General features: G+C 40.0%; 1 protein-coding gene across 2 annotated transcripts in view; it reads left to right on the forward strand.

Moving 5' to 3' along the window:
- Positions 1-17465, forward strand: part of ARMH4 (armadillo like helical domain containing 4) — a 139339-nt gene that overhangs the window by 51016 nt on the left and 70858 nt on the right. The window lies entirely within an intron of this gene.

Raw genomic sequence — 17465 nt, forward strand, 5'->3', positions numbered from 1 at the left:
AGGACTTCCAATTGGGGCAGAATTGTGTGTAACCAGTCAGCTGCCCAAAGAGGCATGAATGGACTGGAGTCAGAAAGCAAATGTATTTGGTCATCCCCTCCTTTTAGTATTTCCTCCCTGGGGAAGTTCTTCCTTCACTTCTGGGTGAGCTTTTAGCCATCCCAGTACGTTTCTGCTTATTCTTGTGGTTGAATTTCATCATCAAATACAATCTGTTTTTATCACTTGGTGTCCAGACAACCCCAAGCTTACTCTTTCTTGGGCATGGCCTGGATTTTTGGTGAGAGACTCCCTGGAGGCAGGCTGACCCCAACCTCGATACTCTCTTCTGGCCAGCGGGAATGGTCCTCTGTCTCTTCTTAACTTTTTCTGGAGAGCTGCTGTTTAGCTCTGGGTGATTGAGGCCTCACTCTCTTGACCTGAGGGGAAGTGACCTCTACTCCAAAGAAATCTCCTCCCTGAAGCTCTCTTGGTCTTTAAAAGGCCCGAGGATACCTTCAGTGCAGTAGAGGTTTGATTTAACAGTCATATAACCGGTGTTTGGAGTATTGCATTGAAAATTTGGATGTTGATCTCAGATTTTGCTGTGGAATATCATACTAGTGTATCTTGGTGCCTTGGTTGAAACTTTCAATTTAGAATCTAATTATATATGATTTCTTAAAGATTGTCCTCCTCTCCTCCCATGAAAACCCTTTCAGATTAGCAGTGAGAAAGGGTAAGTGCATTATGATGAGTATGGAGTGGGGAAAAATCGCATTGTCTGTTTATCACAGGATTGAGTAGTTTAAAACAAGCTCTCTTGCTTTTTTTAAAAGCTCAAACTAAAGTTGTTAAAACCTTTAAAGATTTGCAGTCTAAGGAGGAATCCTTTCCATAATTTCTAGAACTAAGGGAACATGTATAAGGATCTTTAACGTCATCTTCTCTTCCCTTATAGAGTTTTTTTGTGAGCTGTCTTTTCGATGTGGTTAATTAATTTGTCCAAAAAGCAGAACCCCTACTATGTTCCTTTGTAAGGTGTTGGAAACAGAAAAAAACCAGGCAGTGCTTTTTCTTGATTAGAGCAGAGCCCATTCACAAAGGTATCAGTGCAGGGTGGGTGAATTCTATGATAAAAGTAGGTTATAGGAGGGCAGAGTAGAAGTGTAGGAGGCCATCTAGAGTTGCTTGGAGAGTTCAGAGCTGTCACCTGAAGGATATATAAATAGGAGATAGCTTTCAAGGGAAAGAGACCAAAGAAAGAACATACACAAAGGCATTGGAAAGATGAAAGAGTGTGGCATAATACAGATGGGCTGGCAAAGAATTGTAAGTGGATAAAAAGAAGTTCTAGGAGATACAACAGCAGACAAGGCTGGAAAGGTAAGCAAGGATGCATCATGAAGTGCTTTGACTGCCAAGAGGTTTTCACTTGTCCTTTATGAAAACTGTTCTGGTGATAGTGCGGTGGAGGAGGAGGGGAGGAGCATGAGGTTGGGGGGAGAGAAAAAGGCCCCTTATGAGATCCGTGAAATGTCTATGTGAGACATAAAGGGTATGAAGTAAGACAGGAAGTGCGATGAATGAAAAAGAGTCAACCCGAGAGCTTTTGTCATAGGTACTAACTGATTTGGGGGATTGAGGAAAAATAGAGAGAGAGTTGAGGATGATTTATGGGTTTTTCGATTGGGTGAACAGGTGGAAAGTGATGCCTCTGATGAAGAGAGGGGATAGAGGGAGCAATATGAACTTGGCATTTTAGGGAGATGATGAGCTAGTTTTGGGCATGTTGAATATGAGGAGCCTGTGAGGTGTCCAGGAGGGTCTTAGATTTTGTGTCTTGAATTCAGGGAAGAGGACTGGGACTGAGAAGTTATTCCGGGTTTATCACCCTCTAGGTTGGCGTAAAGTTTGTAGTTGAAATGTAGCTGGGATATCCTGTGGAATGTGCTTATGGTAAAGAGAGGAGGTGATAAAGGATGTGTTTCCAGTGGGCAGGCAGACGGTATTAGTATATGTGCATACAATGCTATATTTACTAAGTTATTTTCTGAACAAATTTGGCTTGTAATTGGGCAGTAATTACTTTAAAAATATACCAAATGAAACTGCCAAAACCTCATAAGTATATCAAAATATTATCAAAGTATTACAAAACAAACACAAACACTGTCCTGGGGACATGTGAATAAATATTTGGTCTCTTCAGGCCTGAACAGGCCTGAAATAAACCTGTTCCACAACTGGTTGAAATGAATGAAATAAAATGCAAAATACCAATGTAACTTATTACAGCAGTTAAACAGAAAAATCTAGACGTCAAGTGACTCCTCAGGTAGTAGACTATAAGATGAAAGGATCATGGACAGTTGAACAGTCTTTCAAATATGGATTGGGTGAATATTCAGGGACTGTACCCCATTCCTGGAGAGAGGGTTGTTTTTGTACCCTCTCTGTAGGGAGAAGTACTACAGGGAGATCATATGGCCTCTGTTCCTGGATTGTGGTCTAGGAAGCCAATTTCCACCACTTAAGAAGTTGGCATACCATCTATGATAATGATAAGCAATTGGAGGAGCTGTGAATCTTAGAAAGATTTGTAGAGGCTACAGTTCAAGGCTAACATGATCATTTGAGCTCTAGCCTTACCATGTTCCTCAGCACAAATTTACCGCTGAAAAGGAGCCAAATTTTTAAGAAATCAACTTTATTGAGGTATAAACTATATACAGTAAACTGCACTCAGAGTATGCAATTCGAGTCTTGTACACATCCATATAGCCTCCATCTCATTGAAAATGCAGAATTTCTATCTCTTGCCCTTTGTCCCCCCAGTTATTCCTCATGTCCTATGCGGTCCATCCCTCTCTCAGTCCTCAATCCCAGGTAACTGCTGATCTACATTTATTACTACAGGTTAGGTTACATTTTCTAAAATTTTATATACATAGAATCATATAATACATACCCTTATGTGTCTAGCTTCTCTCACATAGCATAATGATTTTGAGATTCAACCATGTTGTCGCTATCAGTAATTTGTTCCCCCTTTTTAAAATAAAAAAAAATTTATATTTATTTGGCAGCATCATGTCATAGTTGCAGCATGTGGGCTCTTCATTGTGATGTGTAGTCTTTTCTCTAGTTGCAGCCTGCACGTAGGCTTAGTTGCCCTGAGGCATGTGGAATCCCACCCAGGGATCAAACCTGCATTGGAAGATGGATTCTCAATCACTGGACCACCAGGGAAGTCCCTAATTTGTTCTGGTTTTATAGCTGTGTAGTAATCAATTGTATGGATATGCTACATCTTGTTTATCTCATCACCTGTTGAACATTTGGGTTTTCCCCAGTTTTTGGTTAATAGCAGCTACATTTTAAGGTGTGTAGGGCATGAGATGGAGGGTGAATAGCCCAGTTGTCCCCTTGTCCTGCCTCCTGATTCCAGCCTCCATGCATGGCTAAAGTTTCTTAAATTAGTAATACCAATTTAGTGATTTGTTATCACTAAGGTGATTTGTCACTTTAAAAAGTGAGTTTGGACTTCTCTGGTGCTTCAGTGGTTAAGAATTTGCCTTGCCTGCAAGGGAGTGGTTCCATCTCTTGTCTGGGAAGATCCCACATGCCTCGGAGCAACTAAGCCTGTGTGTCACAACTACTGAGCTCGCGAGCTGCAACTACTGAAGCCTTTGTCGCTAGAGCCTGTGCTTCTCAACAAGAGTAGCCGCTGCAATGAGAAACCCTCACAATGCAACAAAGAGATGCCCTGGCTTGCTGCTGCTTGAGAAAGCCCATGTGCAGCAACAAAGACCCACCACAGCCAAAAAATAAATAGACTAAATCAATCAATTAATCAGTCTTTTTTTTAAAAGTGATTTCCCCAAGTCCTGACATTTTGTTTTATATCAGATTTTTTCTTTTTATAAAATTTACCATTTCCCTGGATGTCTCTTACCTTTTGCTGCCACTTCTTTTCCTGAAAAATTCAATTTGCCAACATGTTTTTAGTGTTCTAATTTTCATGGGAACCAAGACAAGGAAGAAATCTTTAAAGTCCTTCCAGTTTTCTACTGTGGGAAGACTGGGTTGGGTTAGTAGTGCTTGTGTATAGGATTGTATTAGCTCACCATCTTTTTCTTGGAGGGACAGGAAAGAAGTTACTAGTTTACTAGTAACGAGTAACGAGTTACTAGTTTACTAGTAACGAGTAACAAGTTACTAATTTACTAGTAACTCAAAGCCACTGACAACTTCTGGGTCAGTATTAATTGATACAGTTTCCTAAATGCTCTCAAATCACATGATAAAGAGGGACCTCTCCCCTGTTTGTGATGGATTTTGTGGTACCAAGAATAATGGCTCCCCGATTGGCTCAGACAGTAAAGAATCTACCCACAAAGCGGGAGACCCAGGATTGATCCCTGGGTTGGGAAGACCCCTGGAGAAGGGAAAGACTACTCACTCCAGTATTCTTGCCTGGAGAATTTCATGGACAGAGGAACCTGGCAGGCTGCAGTCCACAGGGTCACAAAGAGTCTGATACTACTGAGCGACTAACACTTGCGATTTTTCAAATATGTTTATGTTCTAATCTTTGGAACCTATGATTATGTTGTCTTACATGGCAAAAAGCTTCGCTGATGATTAGGTTAAGGATCTTGAGATGGAATGGTTATCCTGGATTTTCTGCAAAGGTCACACAAGTGTGTTCACAAGTGTCCTTATAAGCAGGAAGCAGGCAGGTCAGAGTCAGAAAAGTAGATGTGATGACAGAGGCAGAGGTCATAGTGGTGTGGCCAGAAGTAAGGAATTCTGGCAGCCTCCACAAGCTGGAAAAGGCAAAGAGATGAATTCTCTTCTTGAGCTTCTAGAAGGAACACAATCCTGCTGGCACCTTGATTTTAGTCCCTCAAGACCCATTTAGACTTTTGACCTGAAAAACTATAAGAGAGTGAGTTTGTATTGTTTTGAGCCCCTAACTTAGTGGTAATTTGTTACAGCAGAAATAGGAAACTAATACAGATTTCAATAAGTATTTCATGAGCAGCTTCATTTTAGAAAGCAGAGCTGCATGGCAGCTGTAGTCTGAGTGTGAGTGTTGTAAACTTAGCTATAGTTTTTTTCTTAATGAATTACTAAAAATGCAAAGATGGAGGCCTCTGAAATTTTAATCTAATTTAAAACAATTTTACTTTAATGGATCATCTTATTCATTTCTACTTTTAAGTGGGTTGTTTTATTTATAGATAATCACATCCTATTTTACAATATGAATGGTATTCCAAAGCAAGTGCTAAAACCCATAAATACCTTTAAAAATAAACACATTGAAGTGGGTAGTTGAAATTGGCTAAAAATAATATATACTCTTGGAATAGATTATCATTTCATTTTCTGTGAAGGAACAAGAGGAGGAAACCTAGATTACTTTCTGAGGCAAAGCAGTAGATTCATGGCTTAATTCTTTGCACTTCTGTTTTCTGTTGTCACATACACATTGCCTCTAAAACTTTAGAGGGAAAGAGCCCAGTTTCTTGATCTTGCTGTTTGGAGATGTGATGGTGGACTGAACTGTAGGCTGTCAGGATAAAGAATCAGGAGTGAAAGTTCCATGTTATGGCTGAGGTACATTGATTGGTAAAATGCTTGTAGTGTAGAGGAAGTTTTTTATTTACATATGCAGAATCAATTTCTTTTCTGATCTAACAAGATCATTTTCAGATTTATTAGTAAGAACCTGTACAGAGAGCAGATACTGTGACCCACACTACTTCTTATCCTTTTGTAATAATAAATCACATGATTATTTTAAAACTATAAAATCAATATGGCTGAAGTTGAGTCAGTATATTCATTTTGACATTTAAACATTTCCAATGTAATTAATATCTGTTGATTCTTTACTCTGTGCATTCTATATCTGCTAGGATGCCTTTCGCTACAGGTAGCAGAAACCTTAAATTGACTTATAGAGTAAAGAAATGTATTTTCTCTGAAAACAAGAAGTCCAGAGATAGAGCTTCTGGGTCAGTTGACTTGAGTAGCTCAGCTGCCATTGCTGACTCACGTTTTTCCATCTTACTGCGCTGTCTTCCTTGGGATGCTGACTTTGTCCCCAGGCTGGCCTCCTTACAGTTGTAATGGCTTGAAGCAGTTTCAGGTGTCACACCTAGACAAGACATTCTTCAAAGAAGAAGACTGTCTTTTTATTGTGTTTCTTTCTCAGGAGAGAGGAAGCATTTCCAAGAACCTCCCAGTAGAATACTCACTTTTGATTGGCTGAAATTGGGTCACATGCTAGTTTCTAGACAGTCATTGGCTAGTGGAATGTGATCACATGACTGGTGGAACCATGAGGCGGCATGTCAGTCACCATACCTATCATCTATGATTTCTGTGTTTTTCTGTTTACTTCTCTTGTAGCTGATTCTTATCCATGTTTCTTCTAAGACTCCTGTGACCGATCTCATTAAATTAATATATCTATCTTAAATATGTTAAAAATTTTTTAAATTTATCTAATTCTTTAAAAAAGTTGCACATTGAGTTTTTGTGTCTGCTTGTTTTATATATTTTTTAATATTTTTGATTGTTCTGGGTCTTCATTGCTGCACTTGGGCCTTCTCTAGTTGCGGCAACTAGGGGCTGCTGTTTCGGTGCCTGGACTTCTCACTGCGATGGTTTCTGTTGTTGTGGAGCAAGGGCTCTAGGCACGTGGGCTTCAGTAGTTGCAGTGCACAGGGCTTGGTTGCTCTGCAACAGTCAGGACCAGGGATCAAACCCATGTCTTCTGCATTGGCAGACGAATTCTTAACCACTGGACCACCAGGGAAGTTCCCTAAATATGTTTTGTATTCGTGGGTTCTGGATGAGGGCCGGAGGATGGTATTGTTCCAAGAAGAGATCATTTTGGGCCACTTTATGGTTTGGTTGACATTCTGAATAGATAAGCCTTCCAGACTCCATTAATTAGTTAAGTGAAAATTATAGCTGTCTTCACTTTTTTTTTTCCCCAAAAGCCTCCATCTAGTATTGGAATGGGTTCCTATTTCAGGAAGTAGAATATTTTTCTCTGGAGGTCTTTAAAGAACATGGTAAATATTCAATTAATAGTATAGGGATGTTTGTGGAAAGCAGAAAAATGAAGAGCATTCATGTTTCTAGTTTTTGACCAGATATTTATAAAGCACCTACTAAGTGTGTGCTATATTTTAGGGAAAGAGAGGCTGACATGTAGAGATAAATTGCAGTGAGATAGAGAGTGGTCACATAGATGTGAGGCCAGTGGCTGAGCAATTCCACCGTGGTGGGACTGAATCATCACTTAAACGAACAGTTTCTTTGAGTGGGCAGCTATCTGTGAGGTGTAACTTAAGGAGTGCTTGTGCAAGCCCAAATTTATATCATCCTTCTTGTTTTAATATGGTGCCTACTCTTCAATATTACAAGTCTTCCTTTGGATTGAAATAATATTATATGTCTTGAGAAGGCCTTAGTAAAATGCAGATCTACTTTCTGGATAGGATAATGAGTCTCCAAGCTACTTCCATTGGAATGTGGTGTGTGTGCTCGGTCCGCTCAGTCTTGTTGGACTCTTTGTGACCCCATTGACTGTAGCCCTCCAGGTTCCTCTGTCCATGGAATTTTCCAGGCAAGGATACTGGAGTGGGTTGCCATTTCCTTCTCCAGGGGATCTTCCCGACCCAGGGATAGAACCCGAATCTCTTGCACTGGCAGGCAGATTCTTTACTATTAGCACCACCTTTAGGATTAAGATTAACCACATTAAGATGTTATCATTTATATATTATTATCAGTTTCATTACCTGGTAATGTAGGATGATTTTAATGTGAAAGAGAATATATTTTGGATTGGCAAAAAGGGCGTGGGGGTTGGGCCTTAAAGCAACTGAACATTTGTCTGTGAGAAAGTCAGACCCTTCCTAAACGGTGTCAGTTCTTCTCTTTCTTCTCCTCCTCATCATTTTTGTCCTTAACTTAACTTCTACATTTAACATGTAGCTAAGGTCGAACTTAAATATAGTGCGACTTGGGCTGTGGCAGCAAGAAAAAGATTCTCCGTAAAAGACAGTGGGAAGTGTGAGATTTCAAACAATCCTTCACAGCAACAAATGTCAGTGTATTTTGGCATATAGCATGTTAAGCTATGGATTGTGAGGTTGCTCAGGAAGCTGCTGGGCTAACATGGTTAAATATATGTATGGAAGGAGAAAGAAAGAAACCTTAGTCCAGCACAATGTGAGCGGCAGATTGACTAAAGCCCCTGGACCAGTGGTTCTCACTCTTGGCTGCACAGTGGAATCACCTGGAGAGTGACACAAATTATTGATACCTGGGTCCTGCCCCCTGGATCACAGCTGTCCTTGGCTAGGTCTGCTGGTTGTTCTCTTGAGGTGAGGCAGCTTCTGTTTGTGAAGAGAGATAGAGGATTTTAGGAAGTGTTCTATGAATTGAATTCCCAGGAGTGAAGATTTACCTTGCTTGTAATGATCTTTTGGTCTTGGATTACTGTGTCTTAAAAAAAAAAAACACCAAAAAATAGCTTTTTTCTCCCCCGCTGTGTTTAATCTCACGTAGAGATAAAACTTAAAGTCGATATCCATGGTTTAATTTTCCCAGAAAGTCCATGGTCACGTGACAGACTTCTAAATCTGAACTGTGGACATTTTGTACCCTGACTCCTGCATCTGAAATGAGTGAGCCTCTCCAGATGTGAGTTTCCATGGATAGACACCTTCCTGTCCTGGGATGGTTACCCAGTTTTCTGGCTTTGAGAGTAATACCATTCACTCTTTGGAAAGAACTAAATTATTTTTCCTAGACAGGAGGAGCAGAACTTGGATGTAGACCTCCTTTTTCCGCATTAGGCAAGACGCACTGGTGCTAAAGTTTGAGTTAGAGATCGTGATCTCTGCCTCTCCTTACTCAGAAGAAAGAGTGCTTAAGGCATATTAGATCTGCAGAGCAGAATACCTTCCAAGTGTAAGATATCATTTCCTCATAGGTTTTTCCATTTGAGTTATTGAGTTACTTGGAGATTAGGAGTAGTTGGGGACCTATAGGGGAGAGAGGGGCTTCCCAGGTGGTGCTAATGGTAAAGAACCCTGCTGCCAATGCAGACAATGCAGGTTCAATCCCTGGGTTTGGAAGATCCCCTGGAGAAGGGCATGGCAACCCACTCCAGTATTCTTTCCTGGAGAATCCCATGGACAGAGGAGTCTGGCAGGCTACAGTTCATAGGGTCCCAAAGAGTCAGACACAACTGAAGTGACTTAGCACCCATGCATGCATGCAGGGAGAAAATCTTTCCCTGTGCCCAAGGTGAAACACTTGACAAACTCAGGATTTTAGGTTTTAAATGCGTTTATTTACTAAAATTTCCACTTATTTATTTTTATCCTGTTATATTTTAGGTATTTGTTAGAAGCCATAAATCTTCTTTTGAGCATGAGGTAGGTTATAAATAGGTTAAAGATATAAATATGAATAGAGTCCCTTCCAGCTGCCCACTTCTAGCCATGCTCACAGGTGTGTTTGGTGGACGCCCGTCATGAACCAGAAATCAAAAAGAGACCTGGCCAAACCTGAAGAAAACCAGACTCTGACCTGAAAAGAATGTAGTATATTCTGTTTTTTTTTTTTCTTTATTTGTTTGGTGTTCATGACACTTCTGATGAGTAGTTATGTATAATGGCTACAGTCAGACTTTCATGTTTCTTCAGCGTAGGAAACATTAAGCCTTTTGGAAGGTGGAAAGGATGGATGGCAGGGATGACTCTGTGTGCTGTGCTAAATTTTTTTTTTGTCTGACACAATGATTCTTCACAGCCGTATGTAGGACTTTTGCACCAAGAATCTTAGGCAGACTGGAATTGAGGCTTTGAAATTCATAATCCCAAGAGTGGTAGAAGAACTCAGATCATTAAAACACACACACACACACACACACGCGCACACACACACACACACACACACACACACACACACACACAGTGTTCCCTTTGCCTGAGTCAGCTGTGGGACACTGCAAATTCCCTTATTCTTCTCCTACTATTTCTTTGGGGAAAATGAATGAGAAATCAACTCTAAGTCTCAAATGCTAATGAGGAAAATTCATAGACTAGAGTTAGTGGAGAGCTCAGTGGCAGCCACAACCACCCCTGTGTATGATTTTGTCTGTCCAGAGCAAGCAGCTAACTCCCTTTTGCATAAAGCTTCCCTGGGGATGTTCCTTGTGTTGAGGAAGGGAAATCAGTCTTGGTTGTTAAAATATTAATCTTTGCACAGCTGGGTCTCTCCAGTACTGTAGTAGTAGGTTCTGTGTGATCTAAAAGAACTGCCAACCTCTCCAGCTGGCCTGAGGAAGCCAGAGCTATTTTTGAAATTCAAAGGACTGGTGGTGTTAAGTAAAAATACAGTGCAACGTAAGTGAAGGAGAGACTGAGTGTGAAAATAAGGAATCAGAGGTTTACATCAGGTAACTCAGGGATTCAACAGTTCAGGGATAGGAAGTATTTCTTAACAGTGTATTTGTCTCTTTTGTATACTATGGATATGTTCAAGGACCTCCAGGATCTGTCTGGGGTCTATCTTCCATCCTTATCTGGGACCTCTGCCTTCATCGAGGTATAATCTCTGTCACTAGAACATGCATTGTATGTTTCCTGACCCCACATTTTTCTACCATTATTCTTCTTTCCTCAGACAGCTTTCTCACTTTTTTTTGTCTGAATGCACCTTGCTGAAGCCTTGCTGGCAACCCTAACTCCCACTCAGTCCTTCCCTGTGAACTCCCCCATGCCGTTCTTGGCAAGGCTCATTTCCACTCCACTTTCTCATTTTGCTTCGGATTGATTGATTGAAAGGGGCTTTTCTTCCAGCTGGTAGCCATGCTGGACCGGAAACCATCCAGCACATTTGGGAGGAGGGATGGGAATGCTCTATCGCACTTTGCCAATCAAACAGTAGTTCCTTATTTAACTCCTAGATAGCAGTTTTGGGGAGGGGAAGGGGTGGGTTAAACAGAGTTAGTTGGATTTATGGAAAAAATGATAACTGATCAGGTACTAACGGTTTTCCATATTGCTTATAACCGAGATTAAGTTTAAACATCACATGACAGATAGAACTTCATGTGATCTTAACTTTCTCTCATTCTCGCTATACTTACCTCAAAATAGTTTTTACATCTACAAACCCTTCAGTAAGGAACTAATTATACCATGACTTCAGGTAGATAGCATGCTATACATATGATAATGTAATCTAAAGTTTCTTTTTTCCAGCAGTATTGAGGTATGGCTGACATAACATTTTGTATAGCATGCTTATTTGATACACTTGGATACTGTAAAATGATTACCATCACAGCATTAGCTAACACCTGCATTGTGTCGAGTAACTACTGTTTCTTTCTTGTGGGTAGCAATTTAGCAATTTTTTTGGCCACGCCATGCAGCATGTGGAATCTTCCTCAGTTGGGGAGCGAAGCTGTGCCCCCTGCATTGGAAGCACAGGGTCTCAACTACTGGACTGCCAGGGAATTCCCAGAAATGTAACATTTTAGAATAGTTTTTTGGAATGAGCTTGGAGTGATTCTATGATCACCTTTAATGATCAGACCTTGAAAATATTGGGCCAACTACCTTCATTACCTTACAATCTAAATCAGATGAGAATCAGATGATTGCATTCTCAAAGTGACCAAGCATTTAAAAAATTTCCAAACAGTTACTTAGGTGGCTCAATAGTGATAAGGCCTTTGATAACTTCCACCAAAGAATAAAAACAGTCATAGCATCACCTACATGGGAGTGACAAATTTATTAAACCTGATTGTCTTTGCCACTGGATCATTGCTCCCCCAAGTCAGAGAGCTAAGTTGTCCTTTTGTATCTCACTTCTGGCTGGAACTTCCCTGGTGTCTCAGACGGTAAAGCATCTGTCTGCAATGTGGGAGACCTGGGTTCAATCCCTGGGTCAGGAAGATCCCCTGAAGAAGGAAATGGCAACCCACTACAGTACTCTTGCCTGGAAAATCCCATGGATGGAGGACCCTGGTAGGCTACAGTCCATGGGGTCGCAAAGAGTTGGACACGACTGAGCAGTCGCTCACTGGCTGGAACAAAATTTTAACTCCAGGAGATAGTGAAGGACAGGGAAGCCTGGCGTGCTGCAGTTCATGGGGTTGCCAAGAGTTGGACATGACTTGGTGACTAAACAGTATAGTATTTTAAATGCTTTAAGGTTTGAACAAAAATTTTCTCTTTTTATGTCTTTAATGCCCTATAAAAGGCCCTAGATAATGTAATATGTTCTTGTATCAAAGATTGAAAAAAAAATCCCATTTGGACTTATTGATTTAGGAAGAGACTTCTGAAACTAAACCCAGATATTTCAGCTTCACATTATTCATCTTTTTTTTTTTAATGATCTGTGTGAGATAATAGACTTAATGCTTTCCAAAAGCTTAATGCTTTCCCTTATCTGTATTTTCATAATTAAACTGTATTGAATTAGAGAATTGGAAAAAATCACATTTCATTCATTAGAAATGAATTTCTTATGTGAAAATTCAGCAGTCACTTTTCCTTTTGAGGGCTAAAAAAGGATTCTTGGAACTAAGCCAGAAAATAATCTCTTCATCAGCAACAGTTAATAAAAACATTAATAAGGCACATTATATCTGAAGAGAAGGCTTTGAACTAATTTCTTTGTAATCAGAATGCACTCGTAGGCTCAGTTGGGAATTATTAACATATGAAAACATCTCTTAGGCTCTTCTGGGAATTAAACAAGAATATCAAGAGAACTGAAAAAAAAATTCAGAAATGAGGAATTGAGTATAAATTGTCCTCTTTGAAAAATACAGAGGAAAGTAAACAAAGATGATGTTTAAAAAGCTTCTAATATGTTAGAATTGAGAAAGTAGTGAAAACAGTGTCCTTATCTCTTGATTTGAAGTTATACGATGCTAATTTAAGGTGAATGACTTAATCAAATGTTATATATAGGTCTGCTATGTTAAGAATCTGGAATATTTGGATTCTCCCGAGTTTTATTTGTCTTCCTTAATTTGGATCAGAGAAAGAATTCACTTAACTTCTGCATTTCAGAAAATGGAGCAGCTCAGTAATTTACCCTTTTCTATTGAGGTCATAAAAAGAGGATGCTAAAGCCTCAAAACATAGCTTAGTGATCAGGTGAGGCTGAAGTCAGTCAGTTCATTTCATTTCAGCATTTGAGAATTAATAGCCACAGGATTCTGCTTTTCTAGCTAAGAGCGTTCCTGATTTTCTGTCAGACAGAAAGACTTTTTTTTCACAGAATCTGGCACAAAATAAAAATATGTGTCCAACAAAGATATGCCTAGTTTCAATTCATGTGAAGTATATTTAAAGTAAACTTTACAAACATCCAGATTATCAAGACCCAGGGAAGGAATTTATTGATAAAACAGAGGAGGGCTCATAGCTGAGAGAATTTTGATTTACGCTTTCTACCCCTAAGTTTTCCTGCAGGGCTGAAGTCTTTCTGAAATAATGGGATTTGAATTTCAAGCTGCTCCTTTTGAAAGAGGACAGCAACTGTTTGGAACAGGATGGCTTTGATGAATCCTTGGGGATAAATACTCCAAGTAATGTCGGCGGCCTCCAACAGCAGAAGATTAGATGTGAAATCCACCACAGGCACCAGGAGAACCACCGCCTACGTTTGTTTATCACAAGCTTGATTAAGTACTGCGCATCCCATAGGACCACAGCCTTGGGCTTCTGAACCCTCCCATGTGGGATGCAGACTGATGACGGAGGTCATGTACACAGAGCTAAGGTGAAGAGTTGTTGCTAGCCTCAGAAACCACAGAGAGTTCTAAAAACAACTTATTTACTTAATCCACTAATAAAAAGGAGGTAGGGGAAAACCATGGGAAAAATCATGATGCGGGGGAAGTTTGTTCTCACTGAAATCTTTCAAACTTTTCTTCCTCCTTCTCCCTAGTCATCATCCTTATCATCCTCACTTTGTACCTTTGCTTTCATCACTAGGGTGGCGGCCACGCAGGACTACCCTTGGGATAGAGTCTTCAGTCTTCTCTTAATCCATTTCACTATATCAAAGCACTCTTTCTTTAAGAACTTGGTTTACAGACTTTTTGAGGGACCATCAGTAATTCATAGTTATTAAAAGGTGTATTTTTAAAGAAGATTTAATTATGATTCTTACTCAGATATAAAATGAACATGTGTCAAAGACTTTTAAAAGCTGATTAATTAACAAAGGAACCAGGCAGATGCCACAGCTGGATCAAAGGAAAGATAAAAAAATCACAGATTTACATGGAATCAAGGACTGTTTCAAATTTGGCTCCAACTAATCCATAAAATTTGCAAATCACTTGTGGATTGTCAAATAAACTCCAACTTTTAAACCAAAACAAACAGACAAAAAAAGAGAAAAGTAAATTGTTACTTAAATTTACTGTTAAAGTAAATTGACAAATGGATTCTATGACTAACTTTTTCCAAGGGATGAAGGCTGTTTCTCCACTGGACAATTAATTTGCTTGTCTGCAGAAGAACTATTTCTATCGCTGGCAGTTATCTACAAGTTAAAAAATTGAGTCCAAAGGTGACTCAGAGCCCTACAAGGAATCAGATAGTTCTCAGAGGCTTCAACAGTCCATTAAAAGAATATTCAGTACCATCTTCCTTTTTTCAAAGTTAAAATTTTTTCTTGCACACTGAAGTAAGAATCCCTTGTAGCCCTGTTGTTTGGAAGCACTTGTATTGTGAAAGACTACTTGTTAACTAAAAGAACTGAATAGGAGGCTGGATAAGCGAAGATGTATCTGTCAGGGAAGGCCAGTTGCTTTAACAAACTGATTCCAGTCTCAGTGGCTTAAAGCAGTGGATTTGTTACTTGCCCTCTTCAGAGTTGCCACTGTCAATAGTTACTCTTCCACCAAGTGTCTCTACTATCTTCTTGGGCCTAAGCAACCTCAGTGGATCCTCTGTATCCAGTAGGTGGCAGGAAAAAGAACTTAAGGAAAGCTACGTGTAATGCCTCAGCCTGGAGTAGACTCATTTTCCTTCCACTCAGATTCTATTAGTGAAAACTAGTCATGTGACCCGACCTGGGGGTGGTGATGGTTGTGGTCATGGTGGTAATTGCAGCTTACCTGAAGCAAAACCAACTTGGTGACCACTTTGCATTTTCAGGAGCACTTCCTCTAGGAAGGAAACCCCAGAGAACTGAGGAAAACCCGATTTTCTATCATTAGTGATGTGCAGAACACAGGGTGTGCTGTCCAGGAACATAAGAATCATGGGGATGAAAACTCTATAATGTGAGGTAGGAAGTGACACATGCAGGGAAAAAAATGCTCTGAAAGTACCGAAGGGTGAAATAGTAATTTCAAACAAGGGGAGCCGTGACAGCCATAGAGACAACATGCAGGGTGGCAGTTGAAAGCCTAGAATTTGGGGTCATGATGTCTGAATTCAAGTCTTCTCTTTGCTGCCATTGTCCCTTGACAGATCTTTGACCTCTTTGAGCCTTGGTTTTCCTAACTCTAAAAAGGGTATCATAACTGTTAGCTCATATCATAACTGTTAGCTCATAGGGTAAGTTTTTGTGAGTAGATATATACATGCAAATTGAAATAGAGGCTCATTTAGATGAGATTTTAGAGGTTAGTTTGATTTCAACAGGCAGAGAAGACAAGGAACCTGCTAAGAAAGACCGCTTTCCTCCATATTTTCTCAAGGAGTTTGTATACAATGGGAATTCCCACTAAGACTGTGTGTGAGATGAGGGACTCTACTACCAAGCACATGTTTGAGAACCTCAGTGCTCTTGAGAGTACAAAAGTTGAATTATTTAAAAATCTGACGGAGATTTCTAGTGGCCTTTGTTGATTTATTCTTTTTTCCCCCAGAGGTTGTCCATTCAATACTTTATTAGTCATTGAGTTTAATGAGTTTAGTGTGAGGAGATTAAAAGCGATTGCCTGTCTTAGAGGCAACACAAATAATTGATCAGAGTTTTTCACTTTTCAGATATTGCACCTTCAAGCTACAGGTAAGGTTTCTGTGTCTTACATATATTTTCGCCTCTAAGTGTTATTTTTCTCTATGTTAATTATATATTTTAACTTTTGGAACACATAGGATAATTAAAGAATGCTGTTAAGAAAGAAAAACTCACAGCGTGACTATTTTCAGGACATTTAGCATAAAGACTATAGTATTAAGACATGAACTTGGAAGTTGTGAGTGTTTTGTACTGCTTAGTAGCCTCATACAATTTTATATCCAGCTTCTCTGCATCGTGAATGTCTTAATAATTTTATACAGCTGAGAATAATCCTTAAGAAAAAGCAGGTATGGTGCTTCCTGAATATCAATGTACATCCAGATCACTTGGGGATGCTGATAAGATGTGGGTTCTGATTCAGTAGGTCTGTGGAGCCGCTGGTGGGCTGTGGGTTGCCATGCCCTCCTCCAGGGGATATTCCTGATCCAGGGATCAAACCTTCATCTCTTATGTCTCCTGCATAGCAACCCACTCCAGTATTCTTGCCTGGAAAATCCCCATTGACAGAGGAGCCTGGTGGGCTGCAATTCATGAGGTCGCAGAGAGTTGGATTTGACTGAGCGACTAAGCACAGCATTGGCAGGTGGGTTCTTTACCACTAGTGCCACTTGGGAAGCCCTCAGAGTGGATTCATCATCAGTCAGTATCAGCTCAGTCACTCAGTCGTGTCCGACTCTTTGCGACCCCATGGACTGCAGCACGCCAGGCTTCACTGGCCATCACCAACTCCTGGAGCTTGCTCAAACTCATGTCCATCAAGTCAGTGATGCCATCCAACCATCTCATCCTCTGTCGTCCCCTTCTCCTCCCACCTTCGATCCTTCCCAGCATCAGGGTCTTTTCCAATGAGATTAGAATAGGACAAATCCAGCCTTGCTCTTGGGAGAAAAAACATCCAAGTGCATACTTCTTAAAAGTTTTTGTTGAACTCCTGCTGTTTACATAGCACTTTTATGGGCACATAAATATAAAGTAAAATTACCAGTAGCAGCTCTCATTTGCTGGGTGCTTGCTCTATACTCATGCTGCTAAGCAATTGATTTTCTTCCTGCCTTCCTTTGTTACTGTAGATAATACTAGATGGCAGTGATTCTTAAAAAAGGATAATGATTCTAATGCTTAGGGGGTCAGTTGTCCCTGGCTTCATACCCACAGTGCTTTCCATGCGTATGGACATCTCTTCCATTTCCATAAACTTTCAGAGGAGAGGATTTGATCATCTTCCCTGGAAAGTCATTACATTGCTTAAATGATGAGAGAATTCTTCAACAATTTGAATAACATATACTTCTTTCATGTTCCGTACATACCAGGTTTTGGCTATGATGGTAACCATGGAAAGCTTGATTTTATTTATTGGTTATTTT

Source organism: Dama dama, chromosome 12, assembly GCF_033118175.1.
Source record: "Dama dama isolate Ldn47 chromosome 12, ASM3311817v1, whole genome shotgun sequence".
NCBI lineage: Eukaryota > Metazoa > Chordata > Mammalia > Artiodactyla > Cervidae > Dama > Dama dama.